Source organism: Gorilla gorilla, chromosome 8, assembly GCF_029281585.2.
Source record: "Gorilla gorilla gorilla isolate KB3781 chromosome 8, NHGRI_mGorGor1-v2.1_pri, whole genome shotgun sequence".
NCBI classification, from domain to species: Eukaryota; Metazoa; Chordata; class Mammalia; order Primates; family Hominidae; genus Gorilla; species Gorilla gorilla.
In genome coordinates this window covers 18,547,751-18,562,268 of record NC_073232.2, presented here as the reverse complement: position 1 = coordinate 18,562,268, position 14,518 = coordinate 18,547,751, and the positions used below count along the sequence as shown (strand labels likewise).

The window sequence follows — 14,518 nt, the reverse complement described above, 5'->3', positions numbered from 1 at the left end:
ACACAGACCCTGCAGTCACAGGGTTCTACCCTAGGTGCAATATGGGGCCCTAAACAGAGGTAATTGACGAGTGTCCTACTGGGTTTAATATTGCTACAGGCCAGGGACTGCCATGTATGGCCTGTTTCCTCTCTTTGAATTGAATTAGATATTGCTGTCGTACAAACGCTTGCCTAGCCCTCCATTTTGTGTTGAGTATATGGAAAGCAAATAACTTGTCTTTTTGGTTAATAGGCCTTTAAACCAAGAGAAGACATACCTGAGCAATTGAACCAGAAGGGATGAGACCCACCTGGATCTGATGCAGATTAAAATATCTTGGACCTTGGGCCTGAGCTTGGAATGGAATGAGACCTTTGAGGATCTTAGTGGGGAGTAAGTATGTTTTGCAAAAGGGAGAAATGGAAATAATTTGTGCTCAAAAGTTGGACTATGGCAGCTTGAGGTCAGTGAAGACATCACTACACAAGCTTTGGTACTCCTGCCATTAAGACATTTCCCTTTAAATCAAAACAGGCTTGGACTGTTTTAACCAATAGAGTATGCCAGAAGTGACCCATAGAATGTGACGGAAGTGACCTCATGTGACTTTTGAGCCTAGATCATAAAAAACCATGAAGCTTATGCCGTGTTCCATGGGGTGTACCAATAAGAGCCCTGATCTACTAGATAAGCCTCCTGGGGATGCCATGTACTTTTTTCTTATATGTTACAATTGTCTTAAGGAAAGGGTGATGCCAATTATAACATGACACAGCGATTTTGGAAAATGTTTTGCATATTACTTTTCTATTTTGAATTAAATTTTAGATTCACTTTCAATTCCTTGGTTTTTTTGTTTGTTTGTTTGTTTGTTTTTAGAATCTCAGAGTTCTTCAAAGAGAAAAAAAAAAGAAAATCATATTTGGGCTTAGACTGTAGTTAGTATCTTAGCTCTGGCTGATATAGCAAAGTACTATAAACTGGGTAGCTTCTAAACAACAGAAACTTATTTCTCACAGCTCTAGAGGCTGCAAGTCTGAGATCAGGCTGCCCACATGGTCAGGCTGTGATGAAGGCCTTCTTCTGGGTTGCAGATGGCTGTCTTCTTGTATCCTCACATGATAGAAAGAGGGTGTAAGACCTCTTGGAGTTCTTTCCATACGGGCACTAATCCCATTCATGGGAATTCTACCCTCCAGGTTTAATGACCTCTTAAAGGCTCCACCTCTTAATACCATCACATTGGGTATTAGAATTTCAACATATCAATTTGGGAGAACACAAATGTTCAATCCACTGCAGTTAGCTTAGAGATTTGCAAGGAAACCTCATTAGAAGGCTTGATCATATAGGTAATAACCTTCCACAGTATGTGTTTTAATGGAAAGAATAATGTGAGAGTCAGCCAGGATTCCTGTGTTCCTTCCTTACTCTGCCACTTAATTAACATGTAAAGTTCTCAGTTTTTCTCATCTTTAAAATAAACATATTTCATAACTGATATGGTTTAGCCTTAAGTCCCCACCCAAATCTTATCTTGAATTGTAATCCCCAGGTGTTAAGGGAGGAACCTGGTGGGAAGTGATTGGATTATAGGGGCAGTTTCCCCCATGCTGTTCTCATGATAGTGAGTGAGTTCTCATGAGATCCGATGGTTTTATATAATAAATGGTAGTTTTTCCTGTGCTCTCTCACACTCTCTCTCACCTGCTGCCATTAAGACGTGCCTTTGCTTCTCTCTCACCCTCCACCATGAATGTAAGTTTCCTGAGGTCTCCCCAGCCATATGGAACTGTGAGTCAACTAAATCTCTTTCCTTTATAAATTACCAAGTCTCCAGTATGTCTTTATAGCAGTGTGAGAACAGACTAATACAATAACATAGCAACTGTTGTAAAAATTGACTAGTATAAAATTGTATGACTTTGCAAACTGCGTCTCTGTATAGAAATGGTAATTGCGAGCGTCAGTCATGCCAGCTGATTTTCATTTTGGTAAGCTGAGATTCTCCACCTTGCCTCACTTCCCTGACTGTGCCCTCTGCTACTTCATCCAAATCACCTGAAGGGCTCTTGTAAACACAGATTGCTGGGTCCCATCACCAGTGTTTCAGATTCAGCAGGTCTGTGGTGGGGCCCTAGAATTTGCATTTCTACCAAGTTTCCAGATGACGTTGATGTCGCTGGTAAGACAACTGTTTGAAAACCACAGGTTCAGCAGGTGAAATGAGCCAGGGTTGTTTTGTTGTTGTTGTTTGTTTTTTGTTTGTTTGTTTGTTTTTTAAATAAGCAATATGCGTAGTGGGAGTGACCTCTGGTCATGTTTGCATGGGTCCTACCCAAAAGGCAGATGACATTGTTTACCTTTAAAATGTATTTCTCTCATGTTTTTTGTTATTTACTTTGCTCTTGCTAAAACATCATTCTTGAGCAAGTAAAATCATTCTTTTTATCCAAAAAAAGATACTTGTATCATTCAAAAGCAAGAATGTAAGCTCCATGAAGCCAGCGATTTTACCTGGCCTTATTTATTCTTTTCTGTTTACCTAGCATCTAGAAGGTAAGTAACTGGTATAAAATAACCGTTAAATAAATATTTGGAGAAAGAATCAATAAAGCATTATACTTATAAGGTAAAAATAGAGAAAGTATATAATAGTAATGAAAAGACCATTATTAAACTTATTAATTTATGAACTAGTATTTTTTTCAATTTAACAAACTTATTATCCTGTTTTATGTTTTCTTCAATTTTATTTTATTTTGGATTCAGAGAGTACAGGTGGATGTTTCTTATGTGGGTATATTGTGTACTGGTTGGAATTTGGCTTCTAGTATACCTATTACCCAAATTGTGAACATTGCATCCCATATGTAATTTTTCAATCCTCACCCACTTCCTAAGTCTTTTGGAGTCCCCAGTGTCTATTATTTCCATTTTTATGTCTTTTTGTATCCATTGTTTAGCTCCCACTTATAAGTGAGAACATTGCTTATTTAATTCTCTGTTTCAGAGTTAGTTCACTTAGAATAATGGCCTCCAGCTTCATTCATGATGCTGCAAAGGACATGACTTCATTCTTTTTCATGGCTGAATAGTATTATTTGGTTTATATAGACCACAGTTTCTTTAACCAGTGAACTATTGATGGAACTTAGGTTGGTTCCATGACTTTGCTATTGTGAACAGTAATGCAATGAACATATGAGAACAGGCATCTTTTTATATAGTGATTTATTTTCCTTTGGGTAAATACCCAGTCGTGGAATTGCTGAGTCAAATGGCAATTCTATTTTTTATCCTTTGAGAGATCTCCATAGTGTCTTCCATAGAGGTTGAACTAATTTAAATTCCCAATGACAATGTGTAAGCCTTCCCTTTTCTCCTCATCCCCACCAACATCTGTTGTCTTTTGACTTTTTAATAATAGTCATTCTAACTGATGTGAGATAGTATCTCATTGTGCTTTTAATTTGCATTTGTCTGATTATTACTGATACTGTGCATTTTTCATGTGTTTGTTGGCCACTTATATTTCTTCTTTTGATAAATATCCATTCATGTCCTTTGCCCAGTTTTTAATGGGGTTATTTTCTTTTGCTTGTTGAGTTGTTTTATCCCTTAAAGGGGTATTTAATTAGAAATTAGTAACAATAATAAAGTGTAACTAACATTTTATATGCTTAGAATGTATCAGATAATATTTTAAGAATTTTAAATTTATTAACTTTAACCTAAAACAAACTGCCCTCCTTTATGCCCCATAAAGGAGGAATGCAAAATAATTTCCTATTAGAGATGGTTAGAGCTGAGGCACAGTGGTTAAATAACATGCAAATAGGGCAGATTTACACAATCAGTTTCTCATTTTGAAACTTATTTGAAGAAAAGTGTAAGAAACATATAGTGAGTTATAACTATAGAAAATTCTGGAACTATGAAATGTAAATTAAAACATAAAGTCAAAATTTCAAATTTTGTTGGGAACAAGGCAGAGAGATGGGTGCAGATGGAACATAATAATGAAGGATATTTGACTTTCCTTCCCATTAAGAAAAACAAAAGCTATTCAAGTTCACAGGTTAATACATTCTCTTCCAACAGAATGACCTGTGGTTTGCTTTACCTGTTTAGGTACCAAGATGAACTGGCAGAGAAAGTGTATCTTAACTGAATCTCTAATAATGCAATGAAGAGAACTTGTAGAATTAAATTAGAATAAAGAGAGAATTACTTTGTGAACAGCCACCCACAATAAATATAATAACAGCAAATATCAAATGCCCAAATATGATGCGAATGTCAAAGAGGTTGGGTAATAAGAACAGATTCGGGAGAAGACCTGGGCACCTTTCTGGGACAGGTGCTGGCCCTAACCCTAGACTTCTCAGGAGTGGTGAGGTGAGTGGAGAGAGGTACGCAGAGAGCAATAGCTATGGCTTGAATGCTTGTGCCTCCTCCAAAATTCATGTTGAAATTTAATCCCCAGTGCAACAGTTTTATGAGGTGGGGCCTTTAGGAGGTGAGTAGAGGTGTGATTAATGCCCTTTTGAAAGGGCTTGCAGGAGTGAGTTCAGCCCCTTTTGCTGTCTGTCCCTTCCAACTTAGGAAGACACCATTTGCCCTCTGTCCTTTCCAACTTAGGAGGACACCTTCCAAGGTGGCTTTCTAGGTGCCACCTTGGAAGCAGAGAGCAGCCCCCCCAACAAGACGCTAAGCCTGCTGGCATCCTCATTTTGGATTTCCAGTTTATCGAACTGTGAAGAAATAAATGTATGTTCTTTATTCATTGCCCAGTTTCAGGCATTTCGTTATAGGAACCCAAATGGACTAAGACAGTAATATTCATATAAAAATAGGTGTGTCCATTTATTATTTTTATCCTTTGGAGTTTATCAGTATCTATTTATGCTATGTTTTCGGGGGAGTAAACAAAAAGTACTCTCCAAAAAATGATTTCAACAGTTACTAAGGGCAGGAGCCATAATTAACCGTCTTTATTTTCCGCCATATGTCTAGCACTGTGTATAAAGTTGGCATTCAAAAATTATGTGCTGAATGGCTGAATAAGTGAAACTTAATACTTTAAAAAGGCCTCATCAAAATAAGCAGACATTCATAAACAGCTATAATATAAGATGTATCAAAAATGTCAGAACCTCAAAAATAGAAAGAAATCATTTACACCTGGTAATAAACATAATCTTTATGACAGAGGGGAAATTTTAGCTATGTCTTTTCCAGATCCATAAATCATTAATTTCTAAAGGTGTTTGTGCTTTGACGTATCATTTTTTTCTTACTCAAATTGACTCTATTCCATACAGATAAAATATTTTTTCAAAGATACGTAACTTTTCCTCACTGTCTTTTTTTGCACCAAACATATGAAATTATTTGTATCTGTACCATACAGAATAGGCAGTGGGGACTCTATTATGTAACACTGATCAGTCTGTGCCATTTAATCTTCATGTATGAACTCTCAACAGTATATTACATATGAAAAGTAAAATAACTCTATAGACTGGGCGCGGTGGCTTACGCCTGTAATCCCAGCACTTTGGGAGGGCAAGACAGGTGGATCACAAGGTCAGGAGATCAAGACCATCCTGGCTAACATGGTGAAACCCCATCTCTTTTAAAAAATACAAAAAATTAGCTGTACACACCTGTAATCCTAGCTACTCAGGAGGCTGAGGCAGGAGAATTGCTTGAACCTGGGAGGTGGAGGTTGCAGTGAGCAGAGATTGCACCACTGCACTCCAGCCTGGATGACAGAGTGCGATTCCATCTCAAAAAATAAATAAATAAATAAATAAATAATAAATAACTCTTTAAACTCCAACTCAACGCAAAAATAAACATTCTACATTATTGAACCAGAATCATTCAGAATGGTCCAGATCTCCTCTTACACTCAAGCTAGGAAATTAATGATGCTTTCAAAGATATTTTTTCAAAGTTTCAAATTTACATAATTTGATGACACAAGTATATGGGTAAACATTTCCTAACTGCAGCAAAAACATTTTTGCTAAATCTGTGGGTATCAGGAAAAAGTAAATCAACTAGCAGAAGAGCTTGGCTAACTATCTGCAAACACCTGGATTTCAGAAAGGTATCATTCACACTGGAATGACTGACTTGACAGTTTTCCTAATACTGACCAGCCTTACCTGTAGACTCTGAATCCAGGTTCATACAAGAGCACTTGATCAGGTAGCTGGCATGGGGCACATGTATGTAAATAAACAGCATGAATGAAAATAAACCACAATTCATTTATATTTAACACACACACACACAAGAGTGGAAAACAACCTTCTGTCCAAGTGCTTTGAAAAGATTTAACAGCCATTGTTACATTTCATGCTGTTGCTTGACAGATCAAGGCATTGCAAATATTTGATGTTTCTAGATAATTATTTTTATGGCTGCTAATGGAAAACAAGGTTCAAAACACATAGCAGAGCACTGCTCAGAGGCTTAGCCTTAATAGAAAGTCCAGAGCAAGAGCATTAATTTGAACAGAACAAGTATTCTTGTCTTCTACTTTATTTGAGAGTTCAAGAGATGATATTGTACAATTACTGTTGCCTTGGATGCTGCCTTTACTGTGTAGATTTCTGCTACCAGCTAGGCGTCATGGGTCCTCTGGGAGGAACTCATAGGGTAAGTGTATTTTCAAGTCAACAGAAATGCTGACACTCTCAGAATGGGGGCTGAGTATTTACTATGAACTGTAGTTCTTTATTGGGTCAGGTGCTTTTGCAGTAAAAATGGCTTTACAAATATCCTGGTCTCATCAAAGGCAACCTGGTAAATGTTCCTTTCTCAGCAGTAGTGCAGTGGCATCCTCACTTATAAACCTGTTGTTTAGCGCAGTTTCAAAACCTTCCGTTTTCTGTCCATTTATAGATGGTACCAAGCTTGACATAAGGCTTTTTCCCCTTTGGGCTTCAGATGGCCCTCATGCAGCTTTAAAAAGACCCTGAAAGAACCTAGCTCAAAGAGAGTGCAGTGTGCATCCACATCTGCTTGATGAGTAGATGAGAGCCAATGCTAATGGTGTTTTTCAGACATTCAAAGGAGTTTCAACAACAGACATTGTTTCATGCTGAGTCTTTAGGGCAAAATACAAGCATTTGGAGAAACTTCGTACAAAAAAATATTCGAAATTTTAACCGCAAGTGTATTACATCTTTAACCATAAAACAAAACCATAAAATGTACATGAAAGGATCCAAGACACCCTTGAAAAATGCCCTTCAAAAATTAATCTCTTATTTTTTTCTGCAAGCCATTAGCTAATAAGAGGAAATAGATACTTTGGATGATTTTTTATTTTATTTTATTTTATCTTTTTTTAATTGTCAAATACCTTCTTTTAATAAAAGGGCTTTTTTCTTTTTTGTAATTTTATTTTGTTATTATTATACCTTAAGTTTTAGGGTACATGTGCACAATGCGCAGGTTAGTTACATATGTATACATGTGCCATGCTGGTGTGCTGCACCCATTAACTCGTCATTTAACATTAGGTATATCTCCTAAAGCTATCCCTCCCCACTCCCCCAACCCGACAACAGTCCCCAGAGTGTGATGTTCCCCTTCCTGTGTCCGTGTGATCTCATTGTTCAATTCCCACCTATGAGTGAGAATATGCGGTGTTTGGTTTTTTGTTCTTGTGATAGTTTACTGAGAATGATGATTTCCAATTTCATCCATGTCCCTACAAAGGACATGAACTCATCAATTTTTATGGCTGCATAGTATTCCATGGTGTATATGTGCCACATTTTCTTAATCCAGTCTATCATTGTTGGACATTTGGGTTGGTTCCAAGTCTTTGCTATTGTGAATAGTGCTGCAATAAACATACGTGTGCATGTGTCTTTATAGCAGCATGATTTCTAGTCCTTTGGGTATATACCCAGTAATGGAATGGCTGGGTCAAATGGTATTTCTAGGTCTAGATCCCTGAGGAAACGCCACACTGACTTCCACAATGGTTGAACTAGTTTACAGTCCCACCAACAGTGTAAAAGTGTTCCTATTTCTCCACATCCTCTCCAGCACCTGTTGTTTCCTGACTTTTTAATGATTGCCATTCTAACTGGTGTGAGATGGTATCTCATTGTGGTTTTGATTTGCATTTCTCTGATGGCCAGTGATGGTGAGCATTTTTTCATGTGTTTTTTGGCTGCATAAATGCCTTCTTTTGAGAAGTGTCTGTTCATGTCCTTCGCCCACTTTTTGATGGGGTTGTTTGTTTTTTTCTTGTAAATTTGTTTGAGTTCATTGTAGATTCCGGATATTAGCCCTTTGTCAGATGAGTAGATTGCGAAAATCTTTTCCCATTTTGTAGGTTGCCTGTTCACTCTGATGATAGTTTCTTTTGCTGTGCAGAAACTGTTTAGTTTAATTAGATCCCATTTGTCAATTTTGTCTTTGGTTGCCATTGCTTTTGGTGTTTTAGACATGAAGTCCTTGCCCATGCCTATGTCCTGAATGGTAATGCCTAGGTTTTCTTCTAGGGTTTTTATGGTTTTAGGTCTAACATTTAAGTCTTTAATACATCTTGAATTGATTTTTGTATAAGGTGTAAGGAAGGATTCCAGTTTCAGCTTTCTACATATGGCTAGCCAGTTTTCCCAGCACCATTTATTAAATAGGGAACCGTTTCCCCATTGCTTGTTTTTCTCAGTTTTGTCAAAGATCAGATAGTTGTAGATATGAAGTGTTATTTCTGAGGGCTCTGTTCTGTTTCATTGATCTATATCTCTGTTTTGGTACCAGTACCATGCTGTTATGGTTACTGTAGCCTTGTAGTATAGTTTGGAGTCAGGTAGTGTGATGCCTCCAGCTTTGTTCTTTTGGCTTAGGATTGACTTGGCGATGTGGGCTCTTTTTTGGTGCCATATGAACTTTAAACTAGTTTTTTCCAATTCTGTGAAGAAAGTCATTGGTAGCTTGATGGGGATGGCATTGAATCTATAAATTACCTTGGGTAGTACGGTCATTTTCACGATATTGATTCCTCCTACCCATGAGCATGGAATGTTCTTCCATTTGTTTGTATCCTCTTTTATTTCATTGAGCAGTGGTTTGTAGTTCTCCTTGAAGAGGTCCTTCACGTCCCTTGTAAGTTGGATTCCTAGGTATTTTATTCTCTTTCAAGCAATTGTGAATAGGAGTTCACTCATGATTTGGCTCTCCGTTTGTGTGTTATTTGTGTATAAGAATGCTTGTGATTTTTGTACATTGATTTTGTATCCTGAGACTTTGCTGAAGTTGCTTATCAGCTTAAGGAGATTTTGGGCTGAGACAATGGGGTTTTCTAGATATACAATCATGTCATCTGCAAACAGGGACAATTTGACTTCCTCTTTTCCTAATTGAATACCCTTTATTTTCTTCTCCTGCCTAATTTCCCTGGCCAGAACTTCCAACACTATGTTGAATAGGAGTGGTGAGAGAGGGCATCCCTGTCTTGTGCCAGTTTTCAAAGGGAATGCTTCCAGTTTTTGTCCATTCAGTATGATATTGGCTGTGGGTTTGTCATAGATAGCTCTTATTATTTTGGCATACGTCCCATCAATACCTAATTTATTGAGAGTTTTTAGCATGAAGGGTTGTTGAATTTTGTCAAAGGCCTTTTCTGCATCTATTGAGATAATCATGTGGTTTTTGTCTTTGTTTCTGTTTATATGCTGGATTATGTTTATTGATTTGCATATATTGAACCAGCCTTGCATCCCAGGGATGAAGCCCACTTGATCATGGTGGATAAGCTTTTTGATGTGCTGCTGGATTCGGTTTGCCAGTATTTTATTGAGGATTTTTTCATCAATGTTCATCAAGGTTATTGGTCTAAAATTCTCTTTTTTGGTTGTGTCTCTACCAGGCTTTGGTATCAGGATGATGCTGGCCTCATAAAATGAGTTAGGGAGGATTCCCTCTTTTTCTATTGATTGGAATAGTTTCAGAAGGAATGGTACCAATTCCTCCTTGTACCTCTGGTAGAATTCGGCTGTGAATCCATCTGGTTCTGTACTCTTTTTGGTTGGTAAGCTATTGATTATTGCCACAATTTCAGAGCCTGTTATTGGTCTATTCAGAGATTCAACTTCTTCCTGGTTTAGTCTTGGGAGGGTGTATGTGTCGAGGAATTTATCCATTTCTTCTAGATTTTCTAGTTTATTTGCATAGAGGTGTTTGTAGTATTCTCTGATGGTAGTTTGTATTTCTGTGGGATCGGTGGTGATATCCCCTTTATTATTTTTTATTGAGTCTATTTGATTCTTCTCTCTTTTCTTCATTAGTCTTGCTAGCAGTCTATCAATTTTGTTGATCCTTTCAAAAAACCAGCTCCTGGATTCATTAAGTTTTTGAAGGGTTTTTTGTGTCTCTATTTCCTTCAGTTCTGCTCTGATTTTAGTTATTTCTTGCCTTCTGCTAGCTTTTGAATGTGTTTGCTCTTACTTTTCTAGTTCTTTTAATTGTGATGTTAGGGTGTCAATTTTGGATCTTTCCTGCTTTCTCTTGTGGGCATTTAGTGCTATAAATTTCCCTCTACACACTGCTTTGAATGTGTCCCAGAGATTCTGGTGTGTTGCGTCTTTGTTCTCATTGATTTCAAAGAACATCTTTATTTCTGCCTTCATTTTGTTATGTACCCAGTAGTCATTCAGGAGCAGGTTGTTCAGTTTCCATGTAATTGAGCGGTTTTGAGTGAGTTTCTTAATCCTGAGTTATAGTTTGATTGCACTGTGTTCTGAGAGACAGTTTGTTGGAATTTCTGAGTTTTTACATTTGCTGAGGAGAGCTTTACTTCCAACTATGTGGTCAATTTTGGAATAGGTGTGGTGTGGTGCTGAAAAAAATGTATATTCTGTTGATTTGGAGTGGAGAGTTCTGTAGATGTCTATTAGGTCCGCTTGGTGCAGAGCTGAGTTCAATTCCTGGGTATCCTTGTTACCTTTCTGTCTCGTTGATCTGTCTAATGTTGATAGTGGGGTGTTAAAGTCTCCCATTATTATTGTGTGGGAGTCGAAGTCTCTCTGTAGGTCACTCAGGACTTGCTTTATGAATCTGGGTGCTCCTGTATTGGGTGCATATATATTTAGGATAGTTAGCTCTTCTTGTTGAATTGATCCCCTTACCATTATGTAATGGCCTTCTTTGTCTCTTTTGATCTTTGTTGGTTTAAAGTCTGTTTTATCAGAGATTAGGATTGCAACCCCTGCCTTTTTTTTTTTTTTTTTCATTTGCTTGGTAGGTCTTCCTCCATCCTTTTATTTTGAGCCTATGTGTGTCTCCGCACGTGAGATGGGTTTCCTGAATACAGCACACTGATGGGTCTTGACTCTTTATCCAATTTGCCAGTCTATGTCTTTTAATTGGAGCATTTAGTCCGTTTACATTTAAAGTTAATATTGTTATGTGTGAATTTGATCCTGTCATTATGATGTTAGCTGGTTAATTTGCTTGTTAGTTGATGCAGTTTCTTCCAAGCCTCAGTGGTCTTTACAATTTGTCATGATTTTGCAGTGGCTGGTACCGGTTGTTCCTTTCCATGTTTAGTGCTTCCTTCAGGAGCTCTTTTAGGGCAGGCCTGGTGGTGACAAAATCTCTCAGCATTTGCTTGTCTGTAAAGTATTTTATTTCTCCTTCACTTATGAAGCTTAGTTTGGCTGGATATGAAATTCTGGGTTGAAAATTCTTTTCTTTAAGAATGTTGAATATTGGCCTCCACTCTCTTCTGGCTTGTAGAATTTCTGCCGAGAGATCAGCTGTTAGTCTGATGGGCTTCCCTTTGTGGGTAACCCGACCTTTCTCTCTGGCTGCCCTTAACATTTTTTCCTTCATTTCAACTTTGGTGAATCTGACAATTATGTGTCTTGGAGTTGCTCTTCTCGAGGAATATCTTTGTGGCGTTCTCTGTATTTCCTGAATCTGAATGTTGGCCTGCCTTGCTAGATTGGGGAAGTTCTCCTGGATAATATCCTGCAGAGTGTTTTCCAACTTGGTTCCATTCTCCCCGTCACTTTCAGGTACACCAATCAGACGTAGATTTGGTCAGACGTAAATAGTCCCATATTTCTTGGAGGCTTTGTTCCTTTCTTTTTATTCTTTTTTCTCTAAACTTCCCTTCTCGCTTCATTTCATTCATTTCATCTTCCATCACTGATACCCTTTCTTCCAGTTGATCACATCGGCTCCTGAGGCTTCTGCGTTCTTCACGTAGCTCTCGAGCCTTGGCTTTCAGCTCCATCAGCTCCTTTAAGCACTTCTCTGTATTGGTTATTCGACTTGTACATTTGTCTAAATTTTTTTCAAAGTTTCCAACTTCTTTGCCTTTGGTTTGAATTTCCTCCTGTAGCTCGGAGTAGTTTGATCGTCTGAAGCCTTCTTCTCTCAACTCGTCAAAGTCATTCTCTGTCCAGCTTTTTTCCATTGCTGGTGAGGAGCTGCATTCCTTTGGAGGAGGAGAGGTGCTCTGCTTTTTAGAGTTTCCAGTTTTTCTGTTCTGTTTTTTCCCCATCTTTGTGGTTTTATCTACTTTTGGTCTTTGATGATGGTGATGTACAGATGGGTTTTTGGTGTGGATGTCCTTTCTGTTTGTTAGTTTTCCTTCTAACAGACAGGACCCTCAGCTGCAGGTCTGTTGGAGTTTGCTAGAGGTCCACTCCAGACCCTGTTTGCCTGGGTACCAGCAGCGGTGGCTGCAGAAGAGCAGATTTTCGTGAACCGCGAATTCTGCTGTCTGATCGTTCCTCTGGAAGTTTTGTCTCAGAGGAGTACCCGGCCGTGTGAGGTGTCAATTTGCCCCTACTGGGGGGTGCCTCCCAGTTAGGCTGCTCGGGGGTCAGGGGTCAGGGACCCACTTGAGGAGGCAGTCTGCCCATTCTCAGATCTCCAGCTGTGTGCTGGGAGAACCACTGCTCTCTTCAAAGCTGTCAGACAGGGACATTTAAGTCTGCAGAGGTTACTGCTGTCTTTTTGTTTGTCTGTGCCCTGCTCCCAGAGGTGGAGCCTACAGAGGCAGGCAGGCCTCCTTGAGCTGTGGTGGGCTCCACCCAGTTCGAGCTTGCTGGCTGCTTTTTTTACCTAAGCAAGCCTGGGCAATGGCGGGCACCCCTCCCCCAGCCTCGCTGCCACCTTGCAGTTTGATCTCAGACTGCTGTGCTAGCAATCAGCGAGACTCCATGGGCGTAGGACCCTCTGAGCCATGTGCGGGATATAATCTCCTGGTGTGCCATTTTTTAAGCCCATCGGAAAAGCACAGTATTAGGGTGGGAGTGACCCGATTTTCCAGGTGCCATCTGTCACCCCTTTCTTTGACTAGGAAAGGGAACTCCCTGACCCCTTGCGCTTCCTGAATGAGGCAATGCCTCGCCCTGCTTTGGCTCGTGCACGGTGCGCTGCACCCACTGTCCTGCGCCCACTGTCTGGCACTCCCTAGTGAGATGAACCCGGTACCTCAGATGGAAATGCAGAAATCACCCGTCTTCTGTGTCACTCATGCTGGTAGCTGTAAACCGGAGCTGTTCCTGTTCAGCCATCTTGACTCCAGCCTGGATGATTTAATGTGTTCCATCTATCTGTTTTGCCTATGTTTTTAACCACCAAAGGCTAAATTAACCACAAAAATATAAAAGGAAAGTTGCATTCACAACATGTTAATTAACATAATTAACTTAAAACATCAATTATGTTTACATTTCATGAATGGTGGCAAAGAGGTAAGAGACATTTATGGTGATGGGAACCAAGGTTTCTTCCTTTTATGAATAAGATGACTATTAAGAATATTTTATTTCTGACATAGTCATCAAAAGTTTGGAAAGAAAGGATGGCCTGAAGTGATATTGTCAAAGAAGAGATACATGTCATTCTGAGGCCCCCGATATATATAACCTGGTAGATAAACTGAAGGTTATCTACCAAGACAGACTTTCAGCAATGATAGAACTTGAGATGGGTTGGTGCCTGATACCTACGAACAATCACCAAGGAATAAAATTTAAACAGGCATTATAGATTGCAAAAATATGGAACCAACCTTAGTGCCCTTCAACCAATGAATGGTTAAAGAAAATGTGGCATATATATGCCCTGGAATACTACTCAGCCAAAAAAAGGGATGAAATAATGTCTTTTGCAGCAACTTGGATGGAGCTGGAGGTATTATTCTAAGTGAAGTAACTCACGAATGGAAAAGCAAACATCATATGTTTTGACTTATAAGTGGAAGCTAAGCTATGAGGATGAAAAAGCATAAGAATGATATAATGGACTTTGGAGATTCTGGGGGGAAGATTTGGAGGGGAATGAGGGATAAAAGACTACATATTGGGCATAATGTACACTGCTCGGGTGACCAGTGCACTAAAATCTGAGACATCACCACTGAAGAACTTATCCCTGAAACCAAAAAGCACTTGTATTCCAAAAACTATTGAAATAAAAATTAAAATTAAAAACAAAGCAGAGGTGCTTTGTGCTGGAGCTTTTCTTATGTTCCAAA

The 14,518-nt window shown here is 38.9% G+C and overlaps 1 long non-coding RNA gene across 1 annotated transcript in view; it reads left to right on the top strand.

Annotated features, from left to right (window-relative positions):
• The first annotated feature begins 239 nt into the window (after positions 1–239).
• LOC129524943 (uncharacterized) overlaps positions 240–14,518 on the top strand; it is a 182,059-nt gene continuing 167,780 nt past the window's right edge. Inside the window, exon 1 of the long non-coding RNA XR_008668932.2 lies at positions 240–375. This is a non-coding gene — a long non-coding RNA (uncharacterized lncRNA). The remainder of the gene's footprint in view (positions 376–14,518) is intronic.